The following is a 10220-nucleotide window of genomic DNA, read 5'->3' as shown; positions in this document are numbered from 1 at the left end:
TTGGGTTCAGGATCTCCAATCTCAATTTGTTTGCAACTCGTTTTTTGCTTTTCTCAAGACATCTTTCATTATAGCCTCTTGCCTTTTGTTTCTTCTATTTTTTCTTTCGCATCTGATTCCTTTGAGCAATTTCGCTTCTTGCGAATGAAATCGCCATAGGGTATACTCGCAATTAGTGGTTGTGGGTGGAAACTGGTACCGTGAAGTATACTGTTAGTAGATGTTTTCTTGCGAAGTAAGGTAGAATGGATCTTTTCGTTTTCAATAAAGATTTTCAAATCCAAAAAATCTATTTCTCTTTTGCTCGTCGAGCATGCGAATTCCAAACCCACTTCATTTTGGCAAAGTTTGAAAAAATAGTCATTAAAATCCTGCAGTGTTCCGTTCCAGATTAAAAACAAATCGTCAATGTAACGGACCCATAGAATGATTGTATCTAGGTCCGTTTGATTGATTGGGTTCCACGCAATTGTCTTTTCCCCACCAGCCCATGGCAATGGCTCGTAGTTCGGCGAAAAATAAATGCCCATTGCTGTACCACATTCCTGTTTGTACAGCTGGTGATTAAATAAAAATACATTATGGGTGAGGCAAAGCTCCATCATATCCATGAGCATACATGTATGTTGAAGTTCCTTTATATTCCGTTGTTTGAGGAAATAGCTACAGGCTTTCAAGCCAACTTCATGTTTAATTGATGTGTACAAAGACACTACGTCAATTGTTGCCAGCAAATATTCTTTATTCCACGTGATTTCATTCAAAATCCTTAGAAAATCACCTGTGTCTTTGATATAAGAGCTCATATTTTTTGCAATTGGTGCTAGATAGATGTCAACGTATTGAGAAACATTTTCATAGAGGCTATCACATGATGACACAATTGGCCTTCCCGGGGGATCAATTAGGGTTTTGTGAATTTTGGGTAGGAAGTAGATGGTTGGAATCACTGGAAAATCCTTTGATAGAAACTTAAATTCACCCTCGTTTAGTAGTCCCTTATTGCGCCCAAAAAAAATAAAAAATTATATATATATATATATATATATATATATATATATATATATATCCAATATATCCAGTCAAAGCAAAGGTTTCCCCTTGGTTGTCCCCTTGGAAGAAGGCCACACAGCAGGTAAGTTTGTTCTTAGCTTTAATGTGAGAGCTGCAGTGCCACGTATGGTAAAACGGCATACAAATTGTCAAAGTCCAATTGCCGACGCGTTTCGTGCGCGAAGCGCACTTCTTCATGGGCGGACACTGAAAGGCGCCAAGCAGTCCACGGCACCTGAAATACTTTGGACGGGAAACATCCTTTACAACGAAACTTTTACAATGAACTACCATTACAACGCAACTTTTACAACACAAACTATTACAACGCATTGCTCTGGGGGGCGCTCTAGGATAGGGAATAGGTTAATTTACTATCCAATAACCTTCCCTACTATCCACGGGGACTGGAGTTGGAATAGTAAATTAAACTATTCACTATCCAGCGCCTTTAAGCATTATGCGTTGTAATGGTATGCGTTGTAAAAGTTGCGATGTAAAGGTAGGCGTTGTAAAAGTATGCGTTGTAACGTCATACATCCACTTTGGACACTCAATAGAATGGGCGGGAACAATCGCGCTGCCTTCTGGTCATTCGAGTGCCGTGATGTCAAATTCAAGTGAATTGCTGAAGCGCCCTCAAATTGAAACATAGTGTTGTCCCCAGTGGGTTGATGCACGTTTTTCATATGGGGAACTGCACCTTATGACTCCCACGCAGCTCCTACCTGCCCCAACAGCTGGCGTCGTTTGGTGCCCTCCAGGACTATGCAGGCACAGCGGGGCTTCTTCCGCGGCAGGACCGGCCGCTCAACATCCAGTCAAAGCAAAGGTTTCCCCTTGGTTGTCCCCTTGGAAGAAGGCCACACAGCAGGTAAGTTCGTTCTTAGCTTTAATGTGAGAGCTGCAGTGCCACGTATGGTAAAACGGCATACAAATTGTCAAAGTCCAATTGCCGACGCGTTTCGTGCGCGAAGCGCACTTCTTCATGGGCGGACACTGAAAGGCGCCAAGCAGTCCGCGGCACCTGAAATACTTTGGACACTCATTAGAATGGGCGGGAACAACCGCGCTGCCTTCTGGTCATTCGAGTGCCGTGATGTCAAATTCAAGTGAATTGCTGATGCGCCCTCAGATTGAAACATAGTGTTGTCCCCAGTGGGTTGATGCACGTTTTTCATATGGGGAACTGCACCTTATGACTCCCACGCAGCTCCTACCTGCCCCAACAGCTGGCATCGTTTGGCGCCCTCCAGGACTATGCAGGCACAGCGGGGCTTCTTCCGCGGCAGGACCGGCCGCTCAACATCCAGTCAAAGCAAAGGTTTCCCCTTGGTTGTCCCCTTGGAAGAAGGCCACACAGCAGGTAAGTTCGTTCTTAGCTTTAATGTGCGAGCTGCAGTGCCACGTATGGTATGTCCAAAGTATTTCAGGTGCCGTGGACTGCTTGGCGCCTTTCAGTGTCCGCCCATGAAGAAGTGCGCTTCGCGCAGGAAACGCGTCGGCAATTGGACTTTGACAATTTGTATGCCGTTTTACCATACGTGGCACTGCAGCTCTCACATTAAAGCTAAGAACGAACTTACCTGCTGTGTGGCCTTCTTCCAAGGGGACAACCAAGGGGAAACCTTTGCTTTGACTGGATGTTGAGCGGCCGGTCCTGCAGCGGAAGAAGCCCCGCTGTGCCTGCATAGTCCTGGACGGCGCCAAACGACGCCAGCTGTTGGGGCAGGTAGGAGCTGCGTGGGAGTCATAAGGTGCAGTTCCCCATATGAAAAACGTGCATCAACCCACTGGGGACAACACTATGTTTCAATCTGAGGGCGCATCAGCAATTCACTTGAATTTGACATCACGGCACTCGAATGACCAGAAGGCAGCGCGGTTGTTCCCGCCCATTCTAATGAGTGTCCAAAGTATTTCAGGTGCCGTGGACTGCTTGGCGCCTTTCAGTGTCTGCCCATGAAGAAGTGCGCTTCGCGCACGAAACGCGTCGGCAATTGGACTTTGACAATTTGTATGCCGTTTTACCATACGTGGCACTGCAGCTCTCACATTAAAGCTAAGAACGAACTTACCTGCTGTGTGGCCTTCTTCCAAGGGGACAACCAAGGGGAAACCTTTGCTTTGACTGGATATATATATATATATATATATATATATATATATATATATATATATATATATATATATATATATATATATATATATATATATTCACTGAAAAAACCATAGGTTATACACCATATATAGTTAGGAATTAGCATTTAAAAAACCTTATTTTACTCACACAAAACCATTGAAATTCCATATATAGTTAGTTGCACTAACTATATATCGCGCACCCGCAATCCACTGCTGATCATGTCACATATTACATCATTCATGACATGGTCAGTGACATCACTGATGACATCTCAAATGACATCACTGATGAGATCACTGATGACATCATCCAGTGACTGTGTGTTTCTGTAAAGTTTAAATATGTTTTACATATTGAAGAATGAGTAGATGTATAAGTGTCTGGACGAAGGATTTAGTAGGTGCATGACTGAATGTATGAGTGAGTGATTAAATGTGTCTCACTGAGTGCATGGGTTAGTGACTAAACTGTCTTAATTTGTGCATCATTATGTCTGTTGTTCTGTAAACTGCTGCATGTGTTGATCAGTAGCTATATGATTAACTATATGGGTTATTGATTGATTGTCCAAGTATTTGTATAGGAGACTGAGTGTGTGTGTGGCTGGCTGGGAGGTGTGTGACTCTGTGCAGATCAATGTGTACTTGTATCAATGATTGTATAAGAAAGTAAGTATGTGTTAGTATATGTTTGAAAATGTAAGGTGCTCTATGTTTAACTGTATAGACAAGAAAATGGAAGTGTGATTGATTCTTTACAGGACTGACTAGGTGTGTGAGTAACTCCATGGATGAGTGGCAGAGTGTAAGTGTCTGTATAGGTGTATGAGTGCATATGATAGTGTTGTAAAGATGAGTGATTGTATGTATGAATGATTGTATGGGTGAATGAGTGAATGTGTGTGTAGACGTAGGAATCAGTGAGTACGTATGTAGTAACTAGTATTGGTGTGTCAATGGTTTCAAAAATTATACTCTGTATTTAACACTGGGTGAAACAGAGGTTATATTAAAACGTGAGGAGATGCATTGTATTGTCACATGAATGATATCATCAGTGATGTGGTCATTGATGTCAAATGAGATGTCATCAGTGATCTCATCAGTGATGTCATTTGAGATGTCATCAGTGATGTCACTGACCATGTCATGAATGATGTAATATGTGACATGATCAGCAGTGGATTGCGGGTGCGCGATATATAGTTAGTGCAACTACCTATATATGGAATTTCAATGGTTTTGTGTGAGTAAAATAAGGTTTTTTAAATGCTAATTCCTAACTATATATGGTGTATAACCTATGGTTTTTTCAGTGAATTTTCAAGGTTTTGTAAATGCTAATTCCTAACTATATATGGTCTATAACCTATGGTTTTTTCAGTGAATTTCAATGGTTTTTTAATAGCAAATATCATAAGCTGTCGAATGTGAAGTACGTGGTAAGTAAAAACATTTTCGTGTTTATGCACACTGATCTGCTTTGAATGCTGCCCCCCACCCCTCATTTCTATTAGGAGTACTCTCTCTTTGCAGATAGTGAAGGGTAGTTAACGCAGCCCTTTGCCCCCTTTGTAATCCGTCGTGCCTGCTTCTCTCTCCATTTGATTGATTGTTCTCTTTGGTTCATTCTCTATTTACAAACAAGCACAGAGTCGCAATACTCTGTTTAGTCTTTGCAGATAGCGAAAAATCGTGTAAAAAAACAAAAGGAATCGAGCAAAATCAGTAGGCCACTAATGGGATCTCTTTTTGACCTCGCTAAAATAGAAACATTAGGAACAACCTGTTGAAAATAGCAATGCGTATGTACATAAGCGGCGTTCATTTGTGTTCACAGTACCCCTTGTTGATTGTTTGAATCGAGCATTGAATTGTTCGAAGTTAATTCTCTTAAGGATCTTCTCTGCCTGCAAACGAGGAAGAATAGGAATATTCTCTCTCCCTTTGCAGATAGTGAAGGGTAGGTAACGCAAGCCTTTAACACGTCGTACCTATTTCATTCCTCATTGATTGATTGATTGTCCTAACATTGACTGTTTGGGAATTAGTTCTTTTTGGAGGTATTCCCTGTTTGCAAATAAACGTAGGAAAATCTTTGCAAGTAGTGAAAGGGTACGTAATGCGGACCTTTCTCCCCCGTTGTAATCTGTCATGCCTATCTACGCCCCACTGATTGATGCACCTGTTTCACCCGGACCATTTACTAGAGATACGTCATCTGGCCCGACCAGAGAGCACCCCTAGTGAAAAGGACATATGCAATAATAACGAAGTGATCACTGTATCCTGTTAACAGAAACTTTAGCATGAAACAACCTGGAAAGAAAAGAATAGGAAAACGAAAATCAGTAGGCCACTGATGAACATGAACTTTTATTAAACAACGAACAAAGAAACGATAACATAACGTAATGATAAAACCTATTAATGTCCTAGAAACAAGAAAACGTTAAAATATGCCAGTGGTGAGAGACCAGAAAAACAGTAAGAGAAACCAAATCACCCCTCGCTGTCCCACCGCCTGCCACGCCCAAAAAATCGATAGACTAGGGAAAATGCAAGTCAGTAGAACATCCGCCCCCACTCTGGAAACTTCCAAGGTGGGGCAGGGTTCCGACTACGCCCAGCCGGGAGCAGCCCATATAAGGCAGGTCCTGCTGCCACGCCTCGGCCAGGAGATCCTAACGTAGGGTGTAGCCGGAGGAGAGGCCGAGGCCAGCGGGACCCGGCCAGGGGATTGCCTTTACAACGCTGAACAGTTGCAGGGGGGGGGAATGTCTCCTCGACCCTCCCCTCTCTCTCCCAGTCCGGCCGCGGTGGCCCTTGAGAGTTGCAGGTAGTCCCGCCACATGCTCTTCCGGTCCGGCCACCAACGGTCGGGGGGCCGAGGCCGACGGGATCCGGCTGCAGCCGATAAACCAAGAAACCCGTTCATGGGGCCAGAGCCAGGGGCGTCCGGCCGACATCTACCGGAAGCCCGGCCCGAAGACGGACGGGACACTTCTTCTTTCTTGAATAATGGCTGCGACAACACTGGGGGGGGATGTCTTGCACATGCCTCCGACCCCCCCCCCCTCGTCCTCATCGCCTGGTCCGGCCATAACAAATCTCAAGCGAGACGCCGTGGGGTGCACTGGGAGGGAGAGACGGTGCGAACAGGCCTCTCCCGCCTCCCCAGGTGGAGGCTTCCCAGCTGCACCCTCAGTGCTCCAGGCGCCCGGAAAAGGGTTCTTCCACTGTGGCCATGCTGCAACGTCTCGCCCGGCAGGGTGGAGCCCGTCCGCTCATGTGACCCCGCGATCGCCGGTAGCTGCCGAACTCTCAAAATGGCGGTCGACCTGGCAAGAGCGGGCCCAGCATAAAGAAATGGCCCGGTCACTGGTTGACTCCACCACCGTAGTCCTCCACGACCTTGAAGATTCTAGAGGAGCCGCGGGAGTCTCCGACCCCCGATGGGGAATGACTGCCATGATCGCCCGTGGAGTGACGAAACTGTATCCGCGGGACGTCGGCGCTCCCATGCTGGCGCCAGCCTCACTTTGAATTACTAGAATCCTGCAGACCTCACTTCCGGTGAAAGCACAGTGTGACCCGGTAGGAAAAATTATTGCACCCCCTCCCCTTTTTGACTGATAGTTCAAACCACCGATCCTTTCCTTTGCCCTTTTAACGGAACTTTGGACTGCCTCCCCCTCTTTTACATTTTCTAGAGAAAACAAAACATTAACCACTACATTAGCATAGCAGTTGACACCAGAACTGTTTTCAAATTGAAAACCAACAACATCTTCAACAGAATCCTTTTTGTTTCTGCTGTGACCCTGCTACAGCACAGGCATTGTCCCCAGCAGTAATTCTGCAATGCCGGTAAGAATAGCTGTGGTGCCTACTGGACTCACTCACCCCCGCGGCGCCCCACGCCGTTATTTGCTGGGCGGCAACTTACTAGACATCACCTTCGTGCCATCTAGATTTCAGCGCGTTCTGCTGCCTTGGAACTATTCGCACAACAGACCGCTACTGACAAGAATATTTCATTATTGGTGCTGTCAATTTCAATAAATCTATTGGATAATTCAAAAGAAATTGCCACGGTCTCTTCGTTGTTTAAATGTTTTTACTGTTTTTGTTTTGTTGTATATATTTATATGTTATTAAAGTTTTATATTCCTACTACTTTGTTGGAGTGCTATATATTTTTAATGTGACACATAATTGTAAAAACTTTGATGTACAAAGAGTCATTCCTGGAATCTTCCGCTTCAGGCTCGGTCCCCTCCCCAATCACAATACAGGATGGTTTTCAGATAGTAGGAACACGTGTGGTGTGACGGATCTCATCGGGTGTGGGTCTTGATCTACTATAACTCCTTTGAAGAGGGGTGATTCTTTACAGCTGGGGCCATAAACTACATCTGCAGGGCTAGCTGATAGCCTGGACAATCGGACACAGAGGAAGAGGAGTGTCAGAGGGTGCGGTAGTGAATAGGGCGAAAGGGAGGTGTCGGGCGGGCACAGAGTGTGATTCTCAGGGAAGAGCAGCGCAGATGGGGGGAGGTTTATTGCCCATGCATAAGACAGAGAGCGGTGGTGACCAGTGCCTGGGGAAGATGCTTGCGTGGGTGAGGAGCCATGCTACGAATCGACAGCGTGCAGAGAGTGGGTCTGGTCAAGACATCTAAAATGGCTGCCGTGCACGACAAAAGTGTGGCATTTCAAAAAAGGCAAGATGGCGCAGACAATGTTTTTCAACACTTCCTCATTTCCTTCGAATCGAACGTTAACAGACGTTGGGGCATATTACCAAAGTTAAGCGATATTTATCGCTAACGATGCTTACCAACGAATTTTTTACCACTAAGCATCGTCAGAAATTATCGAAGATAAACCTTGCTATTATCAAGGTTTATCGCAAATGCGATAATACACGGCCGCAATGCATGAATATCGCTAAAAACTCAGCGATATTCATGCATTACCGAGCTAATGCTCTTAGCCATGTTATCCACCTCCCATTGGATAACATGGCTAAGAACTGCTCAGGGCAGGTGTTACTTTTTGGAGATATTCGCGCTTAGCGCGAATATCTCCAAAAGTTGGTAATAGGAGATAGATATCTTGCATGTTGTAATGCAAGTTATTGTGGTATATGGAACTCATACCATAATCTCTCAGGAAAGCAGAAACTGATCCTTTTGGGACCGCCTAAAAAGGCCTAGGGGGTGAGGAGTACTCTACTTTGCCCCCTTTTCACGTTCCGAACTATTTTATTTTACTCTCTTCTGTAATTACACAAAATAGCAGCGATAAGATGCATCGGAGACACACAGTGAGAGAAAGGAGGCCGGAGATGAAGAAGAGATGTCAAATACACATTGGAGATAATATAGTGGCAGAAGGGAAGTAAATATGAGTAAACTTACCATGTAACATAAAAATGTTGCACTCTATACTATAAGTCTCATTTTATACTACAATCACTTCGCTACAACCTCATAAATTAAAAATAAAAATGAATAATGTCTCAAACAATTTTTGATTTCTAAATATAAATTTATTCTTCAGAATTTTCTAAATTTGAAAGAACTAGTAACATGTCCTCATCAGCAATGTCCTCATGAAAAGTCTCCAATGATGATTCTTGTAACTCTATGGTCTCCAAACACTCGATAAATTCGCCATCAAGAGATTGATCAAAAAAATCATTCAAGTCATCTCCTCCTTGTGACAATATTTCATTATTGGTGCTGTCAATTTCAATCAATGTAGTGGAATCATTCAAGTCATCTCCTCGTGACAATATTTCATTATTGGTGCTCTCAATTTCAATCAATGTAGTGGAATCATTCAAGTCATCTCCTCCTTGTGACAATATTTCATTATTGGTGCTGTCCATTTCAATCAATCTAATGGAATCATACAAGTCATCTCCTCCTTGTGACAATATTTCATTATTGGTGCTCTCAATTTCAATCAATGTAGTGGAATCATTCAAGTCATCTCCTTGTGACAATATTTCATTCTTGGTGCTGTCCATTTCAATCAATCTAATGGAATCATACAAGTCATGTCCTCCTTGTGACAATATTTCATTATTGGTGCTCTCAATTTCAATCAATGTAGTGGACAATTCAAAAGAAATTGCCACGGTCTCTTCATTGTGAGCCATTTTATTTTGAAATTGCTTGCTGTAAATTGCAGAAAAAAATAATCACTTTCATTTATCGTTTTTAGTAATACATAATATAAAACTAACTTTATCAAGTATTTAGTATAACAGAAGGACTGCAAATAAATAACAGAAAACATTTTTCAAATTATCTTCAAGTGTACAACATAGTTCCCCTTACAAATTAACAACTCACCTTTTTAAAAGTAGGAGAAGTGTTAGTACTGTGTAAATCAAACACCAGAAATTCACCACCAAAAATTCCTCACAAATGTACCTCAGACAGTAGTATCACAAAATGGCTGTGGTTTCCTCTCATTTGAAATATATACATAACCAATTAACTTTCATCACACACAAATACAAAACCAAAGTAACATTTTAATTGGTTCTAAATTTCAACACTTTCAAATGTGTTTTCCCCATGCAATTTTCCACAGGACATTTACATACGTCTACAGCCTGAATGGCTGAACGGAATTACACCAAACTTGGCAAAATGGTACATCAAACCTAAGAGGTCAGGAAGGATCTACTATGCCCCCTTATGGTCATTTCCCCCTTCGCTTTGGCCTCCTCTTGTCTCTCAATCCTACCGAGAGACAAGATGGCGGCCGCTACGGACTGTTTGGAATGTTGACAGACGCCGGAGAACCAATCAGCTTCGCAAAGCTCCGTAACGCAAAAAGTACGCGAAGCGGAGCGCTGTTACAGATATATATCTTTTTTTGAACGTTAATTTCTCAAAATCCACTGGAGCACATATATTGAGACCTAGCAAAGGCACATCGGGCTACCAGTCCCTAATATTTTGCCAAGTTTCGTGCAAATCCATTCAGCCGTTCGATTA

This window comes from Lissotriton helveticus, chromosome 7, assembly GCF_964261635.1.
Source record: "Lissotriton helveticus chromosome 7, aLisHel1.1, whole genome shotgun sequence".
Lineage (NCBI taxonomy): Eukaryota > Metazoa > Chordata > Amphibia > Caudata > Salamandridae > Lissotriton > Lissotriton helveticus.
This window is presented reverse-complemented; position numbering follows the sequence as displayed.